Source organism: Periplaneta americana, chromosome 4, assembly GCF_040183065.1.
Source record: "Periplaneta americana isolate PAMFEO1 chromosome 4, P.americana_PAMFEO1_priV1, whole genome shotgun sequence".
In the NCBI taxonomy this organism is placed as follows: Eukaryota; Metazoa; Arthropoda; class Insecta; order Blattodea; family Blattidae; genus Periplaneta; species Periplaneta americana.
This window is the reverse complement of record NC_091120.1, coordinates 93999361-94020258: the sequence shown is the minus strand read 5'-3', so window position 1 is coordinate 94020258 and position 20898 is coordinate 93999361. Positions and strand designations below refer to the sequence as shown.

Sequence of the window (20898 nt, the reverse complement as noted above, 5' to 3'; positions counted from 1 at the left end):
GCTACGCTGGTGACTTTTATACCTTCTTTCAGATAATAGCTATTGTTTTGTGCGATGAATACGTTCGCTCCACATCACATTAATTTAATATTAAAAGCGAGTTCACATATTATTATAACTAGGCCACTAAGTTATTTATATAACTATTCAATGTTCAATGGTAAGCTTATATTTACTGAGAGATTAAAATATTCAGTAGTTATTCCTATCTTCAAAAAGGAGAAACAACGTCTCCAGAAAATTACAGACCCATATCACTTCTACTAGTCTTCTTCAAAATATTTGAAAAAGTAATGTACCCATAAAAGATTATATAATCATCTTAAAAGATACAACATTTTAGTCCCAGAACAGTCTGAATTTAGGAAAAATAAATGCAAGGAAAATGCAACATATAGTTTAATTGACAAAATTCTGGAGGCAGTTAATAAAATATTAAAGTTGGAGGAATTTTCTGTGATTTATTCAAACATTTGACTGTATAAATCATAAAATGTTGCTAGACAAATTAGATTATTATGAAATTAAAGGCGTTGCACGGCAATGGTTTCACTCATATCTCATAGATAGGAAACAGAAAGTCTGAATAAATACAACTGTGAAATCTGCCTCGACATGTGGAACTATTAATAATGGAATTCCTCAAGGATCATTATTAGGTCCCCTACTTTTTCTAGTGTTCGTAAATGATCTTGTCCCCCTAATCGAAGATGTAGGTCATCCCATATTATTTGCAGATGACACAAGTATAGTAATTACAGTCAATAACTCCAACACATTCTAAACTTCAACAGAGACAATTCTCCTCAAAATATGTGATTGGTTCTCAGCCAATACATTAGTATTAAATTGTAACAAAACTAATATAATCCAATTTAAATCCTAGCCAATTCAACCTCGCAAATTTCAAGCTCAATAACTGACAATAGGTCCCTAATAGAAACAATAACAGCCAAATTTCTTGGCTTAAAAATCGATAATGTGTTAAATTGGAAAAATCATATTAAAGAAATTACCCCGAAACTAAATTCAGCATGTTTTGTCATTACATTTATGCAAAAGATAGTAAATATCAATACCTTAAAAACAATAGAATATACTTAATACTTCCACTCGGTAATGAGTTTTGGAATAATATTCTGGGGAAATTCTACAGATAGTAACAGTATAGTCCTACTACAAGAAAGAGTAATTAGAATAATAGCAGGTGCCAAATCTAGGGAATCGTGTAGGACTATTTAAAAGAAAACTACAAAATAATAATGTCTATGGCTTGTCAGGACATTTTTTCATTAATAAACTTCCTCGTATATAATCGTGAAAACTTTGTAACTAATTCAACAGTTCGTAGCATAAATACTAGTCAAAAATGACTTTCATATTCCAGCGGAAAGTCTATCATGCAATCTAAAATGAGTGCGTTATATGGCATTAAAACTTTTTAATAGCGTCCCTATGGAAATAAAAAATCAAACTTAAAACATAAGATTGTTTAAGACCAAATTAAAGAAGTACCTAATTTCTCACGCCTTCTATTCTATAGGTGAATTTATGACATTCAACAACGCTGCATGAATATTTCTGTCTTGTATTAAGCATTGATACTAACTTTTGTGTTGTAAATTTAAACTCTTCAGTGTATATTTCAACTAGACTTTGACTATAATTAAGGCTTTATAGTACTATTAAGATTTTTTGACATGTTCCATATTCTAGCTGTTAAGCGATGTATGAATACCATGGAATGTAAATAAATACAATAAAATACAATACGATATAATGGGAGCATAATAATTGTATTGTGCTACATTTCGTAGTCTAATATTTGCTGGTAGGCTATTTCACTGCCCTTACCTTCAAGTAGCTAACTTGACAGATTGTAGAGTACGATGAATTATTTTCCAGTAGTAGAAGTATAAAATCCATTTGAGCAGAAATGTCTTTTCCAGAAGTCTTCAGACAATCGTACAAAAATATGAGGACTTACGACATTTGGAAATCTTACCAAAATATTATAAAAATGAAAATTTTTGTATTAATTGAATTCTACACACCGTGAATCTTGAAAATCCTTGTTCCCATACTCTAGCAGAGATATTTTTGAATATTAAATGCCATATTTTGTCTGTCACTAGTAATAAGCCTGAATGGTTTGAATATTTAATAAATTATGCAATAAAATTTACAAGTAATCTAACTTGTATTTGATTTTAAACAAATTCATGAGCCCTAACCAATAATAATAATAATAATAATAATAATAATAATAATAATAATAATAATAATAATAATAAAACAGACCCTAATAATAAATGGATTTGGTTCAAGATTTATGGGTTTTTGGACTGTAGCACAGGTACACAGCCACCGGGGTGGCTCAGTCGGTTAAGGAGCTTGCCTGCAGGTCTGAAGTTGCGCTCAGGCGCGGGTTCGATTCCCGCTTGGGCTGATTACCTGGTTGGGTTTTTTCCGATGTTTTCCCCAACTGTAAGGTGAATGCCAGGTAATGCCTCATCTCGCAAAATACCATCTCGCTATCACCAATCTCATTGTAGTTGATACAGCGTGGTTAAATAACCAACTTAAAAAAGTCACAGTTACAGAAACATCCGACATTTTGGAGCTACGTATCGGGGAAAATAAGGGAAAGGGAAACCTGTCGAGTCCAGGAGAGTAGTTCTAAGTGATAGTTCCAAAATGTTGGATGTATCTCGAGAAAACCTACTCCGACACAGTCTAGACCTATGCCTCGTTCAGATTTTAACTTGGGTTTCCTGCTCTAGCCGCTGGACTAACATTGCGTCCAACACGCTTCTATAATCCTATAATGTAATAGATGTTCCTGTATTATTTCTGGGTATGAATGCTGAACTTCGAAAATCACATGTGTTGAAGGATTGAAGTAACAAAGATGAGAATTTAGTGAGTTGCAGCTGAAAAACGCCTACAAGGTAACATTTCTAACATATATATCTAAGAGCTTAACTAATGTTGAGAAAATTCGTGACTGCCAACGTCATTATAGGCTACTATGAATACGTATTCAGAGAGAACAGGACAGGACTCTTTTAAGCAGGGCCTACATTCTAGTCTCTCGTCGGATTCGTGTGCGGTCAAGTATGACGGAAAGAATAGTTTAAAGATTGAAGTTGAAGTCAGAACAGATCTCATTAAGTTCAATTCGCGTTGTTGTTATTGATAATGACGATGGTCAAATATTCAAAGTTGTTTTCCGATGTACACATTCTGCCCTTCATCACAGACTTAAGGATAATCAATGGATTATATTAAATTCTTTCATTGTTGGTTTCTTTACTAATATTTTCTTTCAAATATCTTAGCCTATAGCTTCAGATATACGTTGATATCTTGAGAAGTATAATTTCTATAATATCATTAAAATTGACAAGATGCATAGGTCAAGAAACATAAAACATATTATCATAATCATAATTCGAGGATTAAGCTTAAAAGTCTATTCCTACTGAAGCTTTCCTGGCGACGTGATAATTCGAAATTTTCTCGGGCTTCCAGACAGGTCATAAGTTGGTGATCCTAGCTAGGTACCCTCAGATATCACTTAACCCTGAAGATGAGGAAGATGAACATCCTCGAAACGTCGGTGGATCACCAACTTATGACCTGGCTGGAAGCCCTAGAAAATTTCGAATTAGTCTATTCCTGGTTTCAAATTCAGTTTAGTTTATAGTTGGTCAGTCCATATTTTAAAAGATCTTCCTTGGCTTCTACGACCTCTAGTTTTGTGTCATCGCTTGTAATGGCGTTTTTTCTTCTTTCATCCTATGGGTATGATCTTGTTGTTTTGTTTTATATTCCGTATTCTTTTTTGTGGGGAAGAGGAAGGTTTCAAACATTAAATTTTTTACGAAATGTTTCATTACTTTGTTTGTCAGCCAATCTGTATCCAACGACAGGTCATAAAAACTTCGTTTTAGCTATTTAAGAGTATCCCTTCTGACCACACCTTTAATCAGTGTCCAAAGTTCTGAGTTGAATATATTAAGAACATCTTTAAAAAAATTCATAGTGACAGATTTCATTCAATTTCCATGTTATCTTAAATGTTATTCTGTGACGATGATTTTGAGGTAAGTAACATACACCGCTCTTGTTTTGAAAGCGTAATACTGTGTTTTCAGTAGCTGCAGCTGAGACCAAAGGGCAGGCAGGAAGCTGGGATATTTATTGTTCTATTAGATCGGAGAGTAGACAGCCGTGAGGGACAAAAAATCCAAGTGAGACTTACGCGAAGTAACCTCCGGGCAAGAGTGACGTGACCGCTACAGGTGCCTGTACCAGGAGCGTCAATATTGTCGTTCACCATAGGGTTCGATTCCCGGAGAGACCAACAGCAATTTGTGAGAGGCATGATTTCTCGATTTAGGTTATCTACTTGTTTCCTAATAATAATAATAATAATAATAATAATAATAATAATAATAATAATAATAATAATGATAATAATAATAATAATAATAAAATAATAATAATATGTTTGTTCTATTTTATGGTGTGGCATCGACTATGACAAAGGAAAATTAACCACATTCTTCACCTTGGTTCGGAATTATCATCATGAATCATTATTGTATTGAGTATAATGTACAGTTGTCAAAAAAAAAAAAAAAAAGTGGCCGCACTCGTGAACAGCGAAAATTTTCTAAGTCCACTTCGGGTCACGGCGATGTTACACGATGCATATCCTTATAGAAGCAGTTCCGTAACAATGGAATTATTTGATATCTGCGTCTCGTAGGAAAATTAACCACATTCTTCACCTTGGTTCGGAATTATCATCATGAATCATTATTGTATTGAGTATAATGTACAGTTGTCAAAAAAAAAAAAAAAAAAAAAAAAAAAAGTGGCCGCACTCGTAAACAGCGAAAATTTTCTAAGTCCACTTCGGGTCACGGCGATGTTACACGATGCATGTCCTTATAGAAGCAGTTCCGTAACAATGGAATTATTTGATATCTGCGTCTCGTAGGAAAATTAACCACATTCTTCACCTTGGTTCGGAATTATCATCATGAATCATTATTGTATTGAGTATAGTGTACAGTTGTCAAAAAAAAAAAAAAAAAAAAGTGGCCGCACTCGTGAACAGCGAAAATTTTCTAAGTCCACTTCGGGTCACGGCGATGTTACAAGATGCATGTCCTTATAGAAGCAGTTCCGTAACAATGGAATTATTTGATATCTGCGTCTCGTAGACCAGCGGTAGAGTGCTCGCTTAATGATTGAAAGATTGGGAGTTCGGGCCTTGTTCAAGTTTTCATTTTATTTTTTAATCGTTCTTTAGCGATATAAATAATATTCAAATTATAATTTGTATTCTGATACAGTTCTTTCGCGTTATAAATAATATTCAAGTTACCATTAATAGTCTGTTATCTTTCTTTCGCGATATAAATACTCTGAATTTATATAAGAAATTATTGTAATATAAATAACCATTTTTCTTTGTAAAATAGGTAATTTTATTTAAATAATTAATTATATATTATATAATATCTTATATTAATTAAACAAACCGATATTTATTATATATAGTCTGTTATCGTTCTTTAGCGACATAAATAACATAAATTTAATATTAGGTTTGGAACAATACAGTTGCATAATACTGGTGTTAGTTTTTTTTTTACATTAATACATTATATTATCTTCAAACATAATAAAATGAAAAGGAGTGACGAGGAATTGAACCTGAGACGTTTACATCAAAATTCCGACGTTCTTCCGACTGAACTACGAGGGTACAAGTAAAGAAAGATTTGCGGAAAAATTGGCTCAATCCCCCTCCAAGATTTTCTGATGATTTGTAGAAGTTCCTCCAGGATGCGGGAGACAAATGCTACAGTAATTGGGATTTCCCGGTCTCTAATCGGGTCAAAAATCCTGATAGAACTAATATTTAACCCTTGCGGTGAATTTCGGTGAAGTCCGCAGGCCCCAATTAGTCAAATCCACTCTCTTCACCGCCACGCTTGAGCCCCCTAGAATCTATTAAGATTCGAAAGAGACAGTGGTGTGCGGAAAGCAACGGGAAGTTAACGCATTTATCCTTCCCAAGAAAAACTGAAAACATGAGCAAAGGAAGCTTTTAACAGAAAAAGAAGCATCTTCTGCGACCTCTGGAAAAATAACTAAGGAACAGAGTAGTGCAGTGTTTTTTGTGGCACTGTATGGGGAAAAAACATGGACATTACGATGAAATGAAGAGAAACATATAGAAGCATTTGAAATGTGGATGTGGAGAAAAATGGAACGTGTGAAGTGAACAGGCAGAATAAGAAATGACGTTGTGTTGGAAAAAGTGGATGAAGAAAGTATGATGGTGAAACTGATTAGAAAGAGAAAAAGAAATTGCTTGGGTCACTGGGTAAGGCAGTTTCTGCCTTCTGAGGGATGCACAGGAAGGAATGGTAAACAGGAGAAGAGTTCGAGGCAGAAGAAGATATCAAATAATAGACGACATTAAGATATGTGAATCATGTGCGGAGACTAAGAGGAAGGTAGAAAATAGGAAATATTGGAGAATGCTGGGTTTGCAGTGAAAGACCTGCCCATGGGCAGAACACTTATGTATGTCCAGGATGCTTGGAATGTCGTGGCTGAGAATAGTAGTTATTTGAAAAGACTCTAGTCGATTCCATGCCCACTCGACTGCAAGAATGCTGGGTAACTTTCGGTACTGGACCCCGGACTCATTTCACCGGCATTATTACCTTCACCTCATTCAGACGCTAAATAACCAAGCTGTTGGTAAAGCGTCGTAAAAAATAATCGAATGCAAGATGTGATCGAGATGTGGGAAAGATAAATTAAATATATTGAATCGTAGCTCTTTGTTTTGTTTTTTTTGAACGATTAATTGTTTGAATTTTCTAAGGCAGACGCCAGTAAGTTTCTTTTGTTTATACCACGAAAGATATTTTTGTTGAGAATAAAATCTTTTTTTCTTTCCATTTGCGGCTGTAATGTCATAATAAGTAATGATAAAGGCATGGCATAATACATTCATGAACCTGATGTTAATTACTAAAATAATCACAAAAGGAAAAGGAGCAATTATGTATATTTTGTATCTCTCTCTTAAAAACAAAACAAAAAAATAACATAAAGAGCACGAGGTTGTATTCGAACGCAGGATCTCACGAATTAAAGGCCAGAACGCTACCATTACGCTATCAAGTAACACTAACAGTACTTTAATTATAACTGTAGATATCAGGCAACGTGATACAACAACATGTAACATCGCCTGTCTCCGAACTGTAACGAAGATACCCGAAGGGAACTTTGCTTCTGGAGAGCGGCCACTTTTTCTTTTGGCAACTGTACATTAACGTCCGCTTGGTAGCCACACCACAAGCAAATTCTAAGACTAAGAAGTAATCAACAACATCGACATTTGACTCTAAATGTGATTATTGCTCCTATGTAAAATTTATATTAATATCTACTGTCTGTACATAATAAATTCAAGCACTGAAGATAGAGTTCAGTGCCTTTCAGAAATTTAGGCTGATTGGTGAAGAAGGGATATGTGAAAATTAGCGAAGAAATACAAAACGGCCAATTTACGAGGACTACAATAATTGTATTTAGTAGTAATAATTATTAGTAATAACACTAACTGCAGTTGATGAAATTCTACCCTAAATTTCCATCAATCAATCAATCAATCAATCAATCAATCAATCAATCAATCAATCAATCAATCAATCAATCAATCAATCAATCAATCAATCAATCAATCAATCAATCAATCAATCCCTTTTTACTGTCGCTTCAAGAGTACTTAGATTAATGGCAGGTCTTCTCTTTAAGGCTGGTTGAATGGAAGAGAAAGCCTTATAGCTTTAACTCTGCAAGCGAAAATAAAACATTCTATTCTATTCTATTCTACTCTTTCGATAGCGATAATTTCATTTACGGATATCAGAGATGAGAAACTTTTGCGAGTGAAAACACAATATTTCCGACTTGTGAAGTCAGCCAAGAGTTCTAGTTGACAAGATTGACAGATAGACCCAACACGATTTGATGTTAAGATTTACATGTCAAAATATCACTCATGAGGGCTCGTTTAACATTGGAAGCTTGCGTAGGACCTTCATATTTTGCATACTGGTACGTCTTACTAGTGTAAGATGTTGTGCCCCAAAAAAGTTGAGAAAATAATATGCAAGGTACTAAAACGATGTTCCAATTATCGCTGTGAATCTATGTGAATCTAGTAGTTGCGGAGCCTTTTGAGTGTAGTGTGTATCAGAGACGAGGGAGAAATAAGGCTGCGACTCAACGTGTGTAAACGCAGAGTTAAATAAGAGTCCATCATTACGAACAAAATATGAACTGATTTCATGAAATTGAACAAACTAATAGTGCATTAAATTGGTAAGGTATGTTTAATGGTCTCATAAATTAAACCTGTAATAGTATATTTTACAAGAAGTACACAAATACAATATAAAGTCCACAGATACAGGTTCGTCTTTCTTAGCACCTGTCACTGTCCCTTCTTTCTGTCACGCAGGCGACTCGGGTTTGAGTCCCGGCCAGGACTGGGATTTTTCATTGAAAAATCCATAGTGACACTTGTGGCGGACAAGATCACAGTTGGATTTTTCTCGGGGTCTTCCCGTTTTTCCCCATATTAGGCATTATGTATTTATATCACTCCGGCCATATCTGGGCTTTTTCATTGACTATTACTCTTTTACTACGTCACACTACTTTTGACCAATAAAACGGTACGAACGGACGTCTTTCAACCAATCATGGCTGCTTATCGCACAATTTTTTCGCGTCCCTAGCATTTGTTTATTTTTATCACTACCCTAGCATTTGTTTCTTTGTTTGCCAACATTTCAAACTGCACTGGCCTGGACGTCAAAAAACAGAAAATTACAAACTACTCCAATCGATGAACAGCACTTTCAAATATGACTCGCATTGGCATTCAAGAACAAGAATTAATAAAGATCACTGGTCATATATGAAGAGCACCATTCGGAAATTCTGAATAAGTTGAGGGATACACCATGTAAATCAACGAGTTCACTTCTTTTACGCACACGTCCAATATAACATCAACTGAACCACCAACCACTAAAGCATTCAAATTTGAAAATTGTACTTTCAATAATTGTTTCTTTTAAAATTATTCATGTTTATTTTTTATTTCATCATCGTTAATTAAAACGTTTCTTGTTTATTTCATCATCCCTAATTAAAACTTTTCTAACACGTGTTTATATTATTTAGGTTATGTTTGTTATAGCTTCTGCTATATGATATTATGGATAGTCACGTGTCAAAGATTGTTTAATACTAAGATTTGTTGAAAATCATCTGTCAAGTGACGTTGATTACTGGGATCCGGATGATTGAAGTGGAATGCAAATGTTTTAATAAAGATGAAACTGAATCAACAAAGCCTTCTTGATTAGTAACCGTCCACAGAGTTCAATGAAGATTCCATAGTTGGCACAACTGATAACAAGAAAACATAATCATAAAACACTACTGCCATCTAGTGTAATGTTGAGATGGTACAATAATACATTTGAAGACAGTTGTATTTTCGTAAGCCAATTAATATTTTATTATATTGGAGTACTTTGTTACTTCTAATCTTTATATACTTTCTTCTAATCGTGTAATAGTCAATTAAATCCCACTCGAGTTTTGATTTCCTCTAGATAAATCAAAACCTCTAGTGAGATTACTGTTGAAAAATCCATAGTGACACTTGTGGCGGACAAGGTCACAGTTGGGATTTTTCTCAGGCTTCTCCCGTTTTTCCCCATATTAGGCATTTACATCATTCCGTCACCATTTCTCCATTTCGTCATCATTGCATAGCATTCCCCGATCATCGGCAGGCGACGCACGGAGGGGACTGGCCTAGGGACGAGGGGGGTTGCCTGCTCGAAACCTGGGTACGCAGTGAGCTTTAGTGTACTCAGCCGTTGTGGACTTGGGAATGCGCCTAGCTTGAGGGTTAGCGCAGTAGATTGTAACAGGTCGCAGTGCTGGGCCATAGCGCCCCCCTCCCGTAAATTCGATTCAAATCCCTTCTTTATTTCTATTATTCTGTTCTTCAATCCCTTCTGGTTGTCTATACACACTACAGTTTCACTGAACATAAACAGAAGGAAACTGTGAATTGTTCATGAAGTGATGAAAGCATAAAAAATTCTTATTGGACCAAGCACAACAAATAAAATTGTTATTGTTGCCATATCCTACATAGTATATTTTTAATCCGTAATATGTTTAATGGACTCACTTTTTATGTTCAGAACCAGTGAATTAAACTATTGACCATAATATCAAACGCTAGGATGGTACTAAATTCAGGAGAAATTATGTCAGATGATAAATTTGTAGTAATCAATTACGCTAGGGCTCAACATTTACTAGGCCTATGTGTTATATTTTTCATATTATGTCTCTTGTGCTGAACGTAAAATAAATTTAGTAGGCTACTTTAACTCCTTGCATACCTCATAGGTAACTTCCATTCGAAGCTAATTAATTGCAAGAAAAACATAAATATTTTTAAGAGAATTCCTAAAGGTGCAAGAATTTTCGCCGCAGATCGGCTATCTACAATAATTGACCAATGTATTTCTCAGAATACAGAAGAAAGTTGGCAAAATTTTATGTTTTTCGACTATATTACCCATAGGGTCCCAGAGAAGCCTGGAAATAAATCTCTTGTAACCAAGATTAAAGGCAATTTAAGAGATTTTCAATTGATCTATCCTTCTAGTAAAATAAATTCAAAATCCTCCAATGTAAGCCGTATAGAGGCAAAAGTGGCTGAAGGAGGTATGCATGAAGCCTTTTTAGAAAAACACCCGCCTCCTTCGAGACCGTCGTCCTTCTCTGATCCTCCAGACCCTAATGGTCAGTATCTGTCTGTATCTGAAGATACTATCAAGGCAGGACTGAAAAGCTTCTTACACGGTTCTGCTTCTGTAATAGATGGCATACGTCCGAAGCACCTTACAGATCTTGTGTCTGTGTCAGCTGGAGATTCTGGAAAGAGATTACTTACATCTTTAACTAATCTCTGCAATTTCATATAGAGTGGGAATTAAATCCAGAAATTTTTCCATACTTATATGGAGCTTCTTTGTTAGCGATTGACAAAAAGAAAGGTGGTGTGCGTCCCATAACTACTGGCAACTCCATTCGAAGATTAGTAGCTGAATTAGCTTAACTTACATCAGTATAAAAGAGAAAATTGGTGAATATTTTTGTCCACATCAACTTGGATTCGGCACTCCACAAGGCTGTGAGGCTATTATTCATTCGGTGCGTACATTTTTGAACAGACATGCGAACACTATTAAGATTCTACTTAAAATCTACTTAAAAATGCGTTTAATTGTATTGAGCGAGATATGTTGCATACTATCAAAGATAAGCTTCCTTAGCTTTCTGCTTTCATTTTACAGTCATATAAGGATCCTTCGCATTTGTTTTTCGGTTCTGAAACTATGTCATCTCAAACTGGCTGTCAACAAGGAGATTCCGTTGATCCAATGCTTTTCAGTTTGCGGTACATTCAGTCATAACACATCTGAACAGTGTGCTTAACCTCTTTTATTTGTCTATCTGTTAGTCCGTTTGTGTACAGTGATTTCCTGTTTTAGCCTATTGGACCTATTTTGTTTATTTTCAGTAACTGCGATTCAATTTAGCCTATGCGGGAATTATGTAACTGAAATATAATAACTTTAATAAAAATCAATTGGTTTCTATTTGAAATTAAAAGAACGAAAGGGCTAAAAACTCAAGATTATCCTAACGATTTTGCTTACATTTTATTGCTTACATAAGACAAACGCTTTAGGGAAATTAATAATTGTTAGACTATATATATGACTATAATATGGGGCTAAGAAGGGTGAAGTTACAGGAGAATGGAGAAAGTTACACAACACAGAACTGCACGCATTGTATTCTTCATCTGACATAATTAGAAACATTAAATCCAGACGTTTGAGATGGGCAGGGCATGTAGCACGTATGGGCGAATCCAGAAATGCATATAGAGTGTTAGTTGGAAGGCCGAAGGGAAAAAGACCTTTTGGGGAGGCCGAGACGTAGATTGGGAAGATAATATTAAAATTGATTTGAGGGAGGTGGGATATAATGATAGAGACTGGATTAATCTTGATCAGGATAGGGACCAATGGCGGGCTTATGTGAGTGCGGCAATGAACCTCCGGGTTCCTTAAAAGCCAGTAAGTAAGTAAGTAAGTAAGTAAGTAAGTAAGTAAGCAAGTATATATGAAGGATTAGCCGATGTCTTATTTTCGATGAGTAAATAATCCGTGGTGCAACAGACAATGAAGGGCCAAAGTCGTCTAGCCTCAGCAGAGATGAACAATTGGTCTATTCAACTAGTACGGAGGTATCGTGTGGTCGGCATGATGGTCCCCCTACACCTTATTCGAAACTGTATTTCGTTACCTATCGCAGCTCCCCAAGTTCAGCACGATTCTGGATAGGCACCGGTGCCATAAACTAGCCGAAATTTCATTAAAATTCTTGCCCCATGAAGATTTGAATCAGCGCTCATTCCGTAACGCGAGTTCAGGCAGTTGCCTTAGACCACGATGCTACGACAATTTTCGATGACAATATATTCTTTTAAATTGCTACAGTGACCGAATATGAAAGATCGGAAATTCGGATAAATCGCAATATAGCGAACGCCAGTAGGGGAAGTTATCCCCGCCCACATGAAATGTGCATTCGGCACAACACTCGCCTATCACATAGAATGTCTGTTGAGCTAGTAGGGAAAAGTGGAAGGGGTCGTGGGCGGAGCTTCTACGTTCGCTATATTGCGATTTACCCGGAAATTCCTTTGTTCATCTTTCATTCAGTGTTCTGCTCAAGGGCAGGTCTTTCACTGCAAACCTAGCTTTCTCCAATCTTTCCTATTTTCTGCCTTCCTCTCAGTCTGCGCATATGATCCATATATCTTCATGTCGTCTATCATCTGATAGCTTTTTCTGCCGCGAATTCTTCTTCCGTTCACCATTCCTTCCAGTGCATCCTTCAGTAGATAGTTTCTTCTCAGCCAGTTACCCAACCAATTCCTTTTCCTCTTCCTGATCAGTTTCAGCATCATTTTTTCTTCACCCACTCTTTCCAACACAGCTTCATTTCTTATTCTGTCTGTCCATTTCATATGTTCCATTCCTCTCCAAATTCACATTTCAAATCCTTCTATTCGCGTCTCTTCACTTCGTCGTAATGTCCATATTCCTGCCCCATACAATGCCACACTCCATACAAAGCACTTCATTAGTCTCTTCCTTAGTTATTTTTCCAGAGGCCTCCAGAAGATGCTCCGTTTTCTATTTAGAGCTTCCTTGGTCATTGCTATTCTCCTTTTGACTTCCTGGAAGCAGCTCATGTTACTACTTATAGTACACCCCAAGTATTTGAAGCTGTCCACTTGCTCTACTGCTTCATTTAGAATTCGCAAGTTTACCTTCTTTATTTTTCTTCCTATGACCATGGTCTTCATCTTATTTGAATATATCTTCATCCCATACTGCTCACAGCTGTCATTTAGCTTCAGTAGCATATCCCTTAGTAGTAAGACTCATCATTTCCTCTCCTGCTAACAACGCCATATCATCAGTAAATCTTATGCATTTTATTCTTCTTTCATTCCATTGTTATTAACAGAAATATCCATTCGGTTAGAAATATTTGTTAGTCTATTAGTCGACATAGCGGAAAAGCGTACGGCTTGTCGTCCTCATGTCGTTGTGTTTATAAAGTCTCCTGCAGAAATTTAGTGTAGTCTGTAACTTACTGCGCACCATATATGGACAGGAGCACGTACGTGGATCCGTAAGAATGGCTGCAAAGCTGTACGCAGTTAGTGTTAAATAAGTAACTCAGTATTATTGTTATCATCGCCCTTATTAGTCTATTCTTATTATAATTATTAGAACCTGTTTGTTTACTTTGCTTCGAACTTGAAAACATACTGATATAACATTTAACGTAACTTAATAAACTTATGAAATCTGCTTGTTCCTAAAGTGGCTCAACTTCTCCTCCTGTCGGTGGTATCAGAAGCTACATACACCGTTGTCGTAAGCCACTGCTGCATATCACTTTTTAATGAGTTGTGTGTTGAAGGTCTGTTTTCTTGTTCATTATGATAAGGGGCATTATCCATAATAACAGTTCTCCCCTCTGGAACTCTTGGAATTAACAGTGTGGTCAATCATTCTGCATAATTTTCATTATTCATTTCATTATGATAATCACCACATTTTGATTTGCTTGGTAGATAAAAAATGTCCCCGAAATAAACCCCTGTCACTACCAGTATGGAGACAATCATTCACTGCCCCACAATATACACACCGGACACACTCTTGCTAAAATTCGTGGACGGTATAATGCATATGAAACCACGTTTCGTCTATGTAGACTACAGACTTTTGTTCACATCATTCTTTCTCACGAAACGAAGGTATGCAGCACGTTTAGCTGCAATAGGTATGTATATCTATCTATTCTATAGCTTTAAGTACTCTTCTCGGTGCTTCCTCACTATCTTTGAACCCTGTCTCTTTCTGACAACATTTATGTAACTTTCTTAAAATTTGTACTTCTTTGCGATCACAATAATATTTGTGAATATAACGTCTAACGCATTTATTCATGTCGTTCACGCCAATTTTATTTGCAGGAGCTGGTCGACAATTCTTCGGATTTGTAACATTAGGCGCTTATTTTTCAGCTAGCTTATCTTCTTTCCGTACCTTAGAAATAGTGGCTTTAGCTTTCTTCTCTGAGTCACGAAATGCAATACCTTTATAATAGATTTGTTTAGCTTCACTATGCATTACTTTTCCTGAATTCAACATAATTAACTACTAGAGTATTAACTCGAACTGGGGATACTTGTGGATGAAGCATGACGTCACACATTGTAGTGAATAAATGCTAGCCATGATGTACCATGTTGGGCAAAGACCTCCTGTGCTGAGGCTCATGGGTACACTAATCCAGACGAGCTGATATACAGTAGTTGTCGTGGATACTGTGGTGACACGGTTATTAACACTGTTAAACTTTAACTTTGTTTTTCGTTCATTTTATGCACTCTCCACGTATTACTAACATCAGCACTTTGACAAACACTAAGATTACTATTTACAATATTTTAACTAGCACTTTCACAAACACCTACATTGTAGTTCCAGAGTTTGCTGGTACGATTTTTCGCTTTCTTATTTTCAGAAATTTAAAGCTACAAGTACTAGGCTACTGTTGGACCCTTGCCTTTTCCACAAGTTTGTTACAATAAAATATTAATTTTTAACAGAAACTCTAACTAAATTCTTCATCATAAACGAAGGATGGTGTATTACTGTTTGTTGTATTGTTTCCTTTTTTTACTTTTCCGCTGTGTCGACTAATACGTGTGGTGAACTATTGAAGAAAAATGTTATGAGAATATGGTATAAATTGAATATTTAATCTGAGTCTTGCAATGAAGCAGTAATATACTTTCAACACTTTATATCACTTTTAAATGACGATTTTCGTAAATAGGAAAATAGTAGGCCCAGTATATGTGAATTGACTAAGATTATAATAAACATGTGGGAATTTTATATAACATTGTGGAAAATTAACAACATAGGCCCTACTTAAACCCCAAAGTTTATAAGTGAAGTGAAACAACTTAATTTTTTATGCATATTAAATTATTTCACTTTGGCATGTATTTTAAAAAATAGTTCAAGGAAATAAACTATAAACGAGTTCGAATCGTAAACACGATCAAGGAAGTGAATTGTTGCGAAACGTGTGCAGTTTAAAATGAGAGTATGTGTTAAATTCATCACTTATTTTTTTATACTGCAATAAATTAATAATATCTGATGCAATTACAATCTGCACAACAGGTAAGTAGAACTTGTTGCCTAGCATTACAAATAAATTTGCATAGCCTACTCGTACATACTACATACGTTACTAGAGATGAACAAAACTAACTGCCGCTCTCGCTCTTTGTGTTCTTTGCACTTGTCTTTCTAGTCTCGTCTCGTAACTCTCATGCCCTTCGAGTCTCGCTCATCATTCTCGAAATAGCATTTGGTCGACGTAGAAAAATTTCGCAACTTTGAATAACATACATAATTGAAATAAATAACATTAGAGATGTTTGACACAAAAAAAAACAAAAGAAAACAGTATCACAGTTATCAAAATGTTCTGGTTCTACTATCAGATAATACCTATGGTTATATAAATAAAAAATCTAAAATAAATTTGAATTTCTAAGAAACATAAAACATAACGTTAAATAAAGCGTTTTTTTACTTGAGATTGTAGCCTATACTTGATCTCAAACACACGAAAAAAAAGTCCTAGACTTTTAATAAGAGCCTAGTAATTAAATAAAGATTGGGGAATGGATTACTATACTGAAAGGTAGAGATGATGTTTCAAATAGGCTACTTTATTGTTTATACATAGACCTATATAACAGTTGCCAAAACAGATAAAAGTTCTGTTTGGTATAAACAACTGTGACGATTCAAGGCTGCTTGACGTTCGAGAGTTGATCACTCCCGAAGTTTCGATGTTTTGAACGTTGTTTACCAGCAGTCAACGACAGGCAATACTGTCATGCGGGTTTTCGGCTTTGCGGGCGCTGTTAGTCTTGCATTCTCGCTCGTTGTCATCTCTGCTACATACATATTATAGCACCTTGCTACTATAAGCAAGTCAGTGAAAGTTGTCAGTGAAGTGGCCATCGTAGTAAGGTGTAATACAAATTGAAACCTTACTTTCTGATTTGCCTCGTGTTTAAGTCTATGAAATATTACGGTGATAAAAAAAGTGAAGTTCATGCAGAAAAACTTCTCCACAGCCTTCACAACTCAGTGGCTTTCCTACTGTGCAGCCTTCGAATAGAGGTTCTGCCGAACATTTTTTTTGGCAAGATTACAATAGCACGTCATGGGAACGTATTGCGGGCTAGTGACCTATAATATTAATACTGTATATTCATGATTTCTGTTTATTTTTCTCTCAGACATCACATATACATGTAAAGACAAAAAATGTAACACATTGTTTAGCAAACTAATAAAATACGATAGTACTATACATATATAAGTATGTTACATTTTATTGTGAAACTTTCTTTATACTGTACAGGATTGCCATGAAAATGTATGTAGAGATCAATTCAGCTGCGATCCAAAATGTTTGAAAACCAGTACTGTACAACATAGTCTCATAGGACCTGCCAGGAATCAGATTCTTTGGTCAGTTGACCGAGCTACACTTAATCTACCTGTCAGAGAATCTGTCTGCCACGATATGTCTTTAAACAATGTTTGAAGAATGTCAATAGGCATAGGCCTATTTTGTGTTAAACGAGATGCATTTAAATAACACAAAATTCTGTACACAATATTGTTTATACCCTATATCCTTCAGTTTCTACCAAAGTAAATGGAAGTCCCGTGGCGTTTCGGTGGAACAAGCTGTACACACCGTATAAACTTAATCAGACAGAAGTCGCTTCGCCTTGAGAGGTCCACACAGTCGTACATCATGGTCAATGTGCGAGTGCTGGATATTCCAATACGGAGCCACGGCGCGCCTCTCAAGAAGTCACCAATAATCTGAAGCCATCCTCAGCCCTCGTCGCGCGCAGCAGCGATCTAAGTCGCATCCTCTGCAACACACACAGGCAATTTTTTAACCAATTTCATTAGTCTTCATTGTTGAATTCGGAAACATACTATAATCGCCTCTACAATGAAGATGTGAAGTCCGGCGTCTTAAAAAAACAAGGATGAAAATATCGTCAGGCCTATGCAATTACTGAAATTTCATAATTTCATGAAAATTCACTTGGTAGGCCTACATACAGTCTTCATTTGAATAAAGTTTAGATTTTCTTTAGGACATAATAATAATAATAATAATAATAATAATAATAATAATAATAATAATAATAGTAGACTAAACAAGCAGTAGTGGAAATTATAATATAGGCCTATAATAATTTACCAGTAGAATGTTCAATTACCATATTTGAATTTGCATAATAATTTTGGATCTGTACACCATCTTGAACACAAAAAATGACCGATCTCCTGTAACGTGAATTTGTCGAAGTCCACTTTCGGGGAGCACCTACTTCACATGACTAGAGAAAGGATGTTTATTTTGCATCTAATTTACCCCTTGAATAATTATATCTTTGTAATAAATTATTTATAACACTTAATATACAGGGTGAACCGTAAGTAATGTTATTAATTTCAGGGGATTATTCTTTGAAATATTTCAAACAAAAGGGTTTAATACAATTTTGCTCGTTTTTGCTTCCTCTTTGAGATAAAAATTGATTTATATGAAACATTTCATAGCGAATTTTGAGAAAATCATTTGATTGAATTCCCAATATGCTCAGTCAGTTTAAGAGAGCAGTGTATTATGGTAATAAATGATTGAAACAATTTTAGTTTTATTTATGTGGCTGCAGTGCGTTACAATGTTGAATGACAGCACTGACCTCCGGTCATATAGCCATCACTCGCTTGTAAACGTACAATGTTTTATATATTCACAGGTAGACCTTGTTAAATTTTATGCACGCATTCGTTTTAAAATTTATTTTATATGTGAAAGAATTTTAGTTTTATCCTTTAAATGTGCAGAAATTTGATCCGAACAAATTTAACTTTTCGTTCTGCAAAGGCTGCTTTCCCAAAACACGCTATGACATGTTTCATATAAACCAATTTTTATCTTATAAAGGTTCACGATTCACTCTGCATAAACAGACAGAAAAAACAACAAACAAAACAAAGGAAAAACAGAGCATAAGAAATTCGTTCATGTGTAAGTAAACGAAAGCTCTCAGATTTTCTTTTGAAATAGTTACCTAAATACATGAGTCATTCAATAATTAGTGACAACAATGTTTGTATGTGGCGCTATCGGCGGTAAATGATGCAAGCTGATAACAATGAGAAAGAAGAGCATCTGATGTATGTTATCTGTGAGTTTGAAGACAATAATCTCATTTGTAAGATATTTAATATTTGTAATGAGTTTAATTTGTAGACTGTTACCTATAGTGCTCTAAAATATTTAACAATTCGAACAAAGATGCTTCATTAAAATTCAGATTGCAAGAGGCAAGGATGTTTGACAATGCCATACAGCATTACTGGAAGCTTGTATCGTGGCTAGGTGGGCACATGCATTTCGCAATGGGAGGGAAGATGTTCATAAAAAACGTGAAGCTGGCAGACTGCAATCGGCAAGCGATGATGTGCATGTGAACGCTGTGAGAGCACTGCTGGAAGAACACCGTTATTGGACTTGTATTGAACTAGCAACGGAAGTTGGAATTGCTCCTGGTGCGATTCTTCACATACTTAAGAAGTTAAAGATGAGGAAAAATTTGTGCTCGGAGGGTTCCACACAATCTTAAAGAAGAAAACATGTGGCAGAGAATGGAAACAGCGAGATTGCACTTAGAACGCTATGGGCGTGAAGGCGAGCTTTTCTTTCGCCATATAACTTTAGAGGAAACCTGGGTTTGATGCTACCAACCAAAATTGAAGAGACAGTCAAATGAGCGGCGTCACAATGATTCCCCACGGCCAAAAAAGTATTGGCAAGAACAGGATCCACTTAAAGTCATGTTCATTGTTGCTTATGATTTTGACGGTGTCCTTGTCACTCATTCAGTTCTTGCGGGAAATCATGTGAATGGTGCATATTACAGTTAATTTCTGAAACATCACTTACGACCAGCTGTGCGCCTTAAACGTCCAAATCTCCTGAATTCTCACCCTATTGTGCTACATAATGGTGCTTGCTCTCACATAGCTGCCCCTGTGGTTAATTTACTTCGCAGATGGAACTGGGAAATTCTGGAGCATCCTCCGTACTCTCCATATATGAACCCATGTGATTCTGACCTTTACGCGAAAATGAAATTGCCACTTAGAGGAGTTCGCTTTAGAACCAGACAGGCAATTACAGCAGCAGTAGAGCAGTCTGTTCGAAGATTAGTACAAGATGCTGTGGATGGCATCCGTCGTCTCCTTGAGGTGTGGAGGTGGGTTCTTCATGTTGGAGGAGATTACTTCTGAACACTGCAACAATGTTACTGTTGCAAAAATGTTTTCTTTGTTGTCAATTCAAATGTTGTCAGTTATTATTGAATGACCTGTGTACATTTCTATGTAACTACTACTTTATTATATTCTACATTTAGTTTTTTTTACTTGGTTATTTAACAACGTTTTATCAACTACAAGGTTATTTAGCGTCGATGAAATTGGTGATAGCGAGATGGTATTTGGCGAGGTGAGGCCGAATATTCGCAATAGATTACCTGACATTCGCGTTAGGATTTGGGGAAACCTCGAAAAACATCCATTCAGATAATCAGCCCTAGCAGGAATGGAACTCACACTCGAGGACAGCTCCGATCATTTAGCTTCATATTGCACTAATGCTGTCTGAAAATGTGGGCCTACTGACCTACCCATAACTTTTAATGTAATCACTGTTACGATGAGTCAACTGTTATTTATCATCATTATTATCATTAATGCTGTCTGAAAATGTGGGCCTACTGACCTACCCATAACTTTTAATGTAATCACTGTTACGATGAGTCAACTGTTATTTATCATCATTATTATCATTACCATCACCATCACAACTTCATAATCATCAGTAACAGTAGCATTCACTTCACTTTGTTACATTTCGCTCTCACTTTCAGCATAAAACAGAGCGGGCAGACCACCA

General features: G+C 35.8%; 1 long non-coding RNA gene across 2 annotated transcripts in view; it reads right to left on the bottom strand.

The window, feature by feature from the left end:
- LOC138698054 (uncharacterized) overlaps nucleotides 1-20898 on the bottom strand; it is a 271336-nt gene that overhangs the window by 25567 nt on the left and 224871 nt on the right. Inside the window, exon 2 of one of the 2 annotated variants that reach the window (XR_011331672.1) lies at nucleotides 17608-17791. This is a non-coding gene — a long non-coding RNA (uncharacterized lncRNA). Of the gene's footprint in view, nucleotides 1-17109; nucleotides 17792-20898 lie in introns of those variants that run through there. The other variant, XR_011331671.1, reaches the window with a different exon arrangement.